Source organism: Myotis davidii, unplaced genomic scaffold (genome assembly GCF_000327345.1).
Source record: "Myotis davidii unplaced genomic scaffold, ASM32734v1 scaffold753, whole genome shotgun sequence".
Classification (NCBI taxonomy): Eukaryota; Metazoa; Chordata; class Mammalia; order Chiroptera; family Vespertilionidae; genus Myotis; species Myotis davidii.
In genome coordinates, this window is record NW_006286231.1 from 3,718,219 (window position 1) to 3,720,950 (window position 2,732).

The following is a 2,732-nucleotide window of genomic DNA, read 5'->3' on the forward strand; positions in this document are numbered from 1 at the left end:
GTATTTGTTGTTAGTCTGGGATTTATTTACCTTCTGTAATTGAAACTTTGTTGCAGCTCCAGCTCTGAGGCCGGCTGGCTTAAAGCAGGTTTCTGGGGTTTGTTTAGCTTCTATAATTGGAACATTGTTTCTTAGAGTGCAGCTCAGAGGCCAGCAGTGGCAGGTGGGGAACCTTGGCTTCCTCCATCACTGGAGCAAGCAAGCCTCCTGTTCGCTTCAGCTGCCTGGCTGCCGGCCACCATCTTGGTTGGCAGTTAATTTGTATATCACCCTGATTAGCCAATTGGAAGTGTGTCGGAGGTATGGTTAATTACCATGTTTGTCTATTATTAGATGGGACTAAGCACTGTGTTATGCCTTTTTCAGGCATTATTTAGTATTTACAACATCTAATAAGATGTTATCAGATAGGATACCTAAGGCTTCAAGAGATTAAATAATTTATTCAAAGTTTTTGGTGTGAGGCAATGGGAAGATTAATCTATAATATAATATCAAGTAGTAAGAAGTGCCCTGGAAAACAATTAGGCAGGAAAGAGGAATAGAGTCTGGCTCAGGATGATGGTATGGAGAGATCAATTTAGATAGGAAGGCCAAGGTGAATCTGAGGAAGTGAAGTTTGGACGAAAATTTGTATAAAGCGAAGGACAGCTCGTGAAAGTTCCAGGGTAATACCATTCCAGACAGGAAAAAGGATGAGTACAAAGCCATGAAGTGAAAATGACCTTCCCATGTAAAAAAAAAAAAAAAAAGGCAAAGTAAACAACAACAAAAATCCAATGTGGCTATGATGAAGTGACTATCGATGATTAATTCAGAGAGATAGCCAGAGTCAGTTCATGAGGATATTAAGCATTGGTTAAGACATTGTCAGTTATTCTTAGCACAGTAGGACATCATTTGAAGCTTTAGAGCAGGGGGTAGACATAATTTTTTTTATATTTAAGGTATATTGTCTAGGGAACAGACGATGATAAATAAGGGATAGATGGAGAAATGTAAGACGTCAGTGGGACTAATTAGGAGGCTATTACAATGCTAGTCTAGGCAAAAGATGAGAGAGGGTGGGACCAGCATGGTAGAGGGGAAGGTGGGAAGGGGCAGCAGGACTGGGGATATATTGTAAATGCAGAGCCAACAGAAATCACTAATAAATTGAATATGTATGTGTGAGATAAAAGAATTACTCCTCTGTTTTGCCCTGAGCAAATGGGTGGATATTTGTGCTAGTTACTGAAATGGAGAACCTTAGAGATGGAACAAAATGGAAAATCAAGAAGACTGTTTTAGACCTGTCAAATTTGAGATGCCTCTTAGAAATTCCAGTAAAATTCTTGGGTAAACAATTGTATAAACTACTTTAGAGAGGTTTAGAGCTAAGAGTTTAGAAAATAAGGCAGATGGCATTTTTAAGCCGTGGATCTAAATAATCTAATTCAGGTTCTACTTCATAGTCACTCATCTCTTTATATGACTTTGAAGACTATCATATAGGTGATTTCAGTTGCCATAGCACTTAACACAAAAAGATAGTCTTTTAGTGATCTGTTTTGTAAATGTTTTCAAGCCTTAAACTCCAGAATGGAAGTTCTAGACAAAATTATTTTGATAGTAAATATTTATCTGTTCAAAATGCCCAAAGACCTGGTTGTTTTCAATCTAAACACCAGCTAGAAAAGTCAATATTTCCTTAGAAGGAAATGGTTTGGCCTATAAATATCAGCGGAATGCTTTCCAGAACACTAAGGCATTTCTTTTTGTAAAACAAAAAAATCTGAAGAGACGGAACAGGAAGGGGAAAGCTAGAAGGTGATGGGCTCCAAGAGTGTTGCTACTTTTGAGGCTAAAAAACAAATAATGGTATTAGTTGCAGACATTTAGGTTGTCTAAACAATTGTTTCTTGTTTTGTAGAATGATTGATGGGCTTCACTGCTTGGTTGAAATAGAATATAGTAAATACTGGGCCATTTATTCTACCCTAATGTCTAGTTACTACTTGTCTTAAAGAAACCTATGAAATAGAGATCTTTCCAAAATAATCTCAGAAATAATTGCAATCTCATCACAATTATTTAGTCATTTTGGTCAAAGGTCACGACAGCCGAAACCGGTTTGGCTCAGTGGATAGAGCGTCGGCCTGCGGACCGAAGGACCGGTCCCAGGTTCGATTCCAGCCAAGGGCATGTAACTGGGTTGCGGGCACATCCCCAGTAGGAGATGTGCAGGAGGCATCTGGTCGATGTTTCTCTCTCATCGATGTTTCTAACTCTCTATCTCTCTCCCTTCCTCTCTGTAAAAAATCAATAAAATATATATTAAAAAAAAGGTCACGACATATTTTTATATAAAAGTTGGTGGTATTATTGTTTTTTTTTCTCAACTAGAAAGCATTTTCTTATGATCATCAATGTAAATATTAATTTTATGTATTCTGTTTTGATATGAAGTAAAGCTATACAATTTTAATATACACCTGTGAGTATATTCCATTTGTTTATTAGTTTCTATATGCTTATTTATTTACTACTTTATCCAAGTAGCTTATATTAACTCATAAAATGAAATAAGAAAAAAATAAATAAAGAAAAAATTAGGTCTATGATAAGCCTAGATAGAATAAACATTCAACAAGAAGAAGAAGGGAAAATTAGAACATGTAAGTGCCGTACATTGTTAAACATCATATTTATACAGTAAATTTCTCATGAAATCTGCAGGTGGTGAATAAATG

The 2,732-nt window shown here is 36.4% G+C and overlaps 1 protein-coding gene across 1 annotated transcript in view; it reads left to right on the top strand.

Annotated features, from left to right (window-relative positions):
* The window catches only part of GALNT13 (polypeptide N-acetylgalactosaminyltransferase 13), a 500,019-nt gene that overhangs the window by 452,958 nt on the left and 44,329 nt on the right, over positions 1-2,732 (top strand). The gene's annotated exons all lie outside the window — the stretch shown is intronic.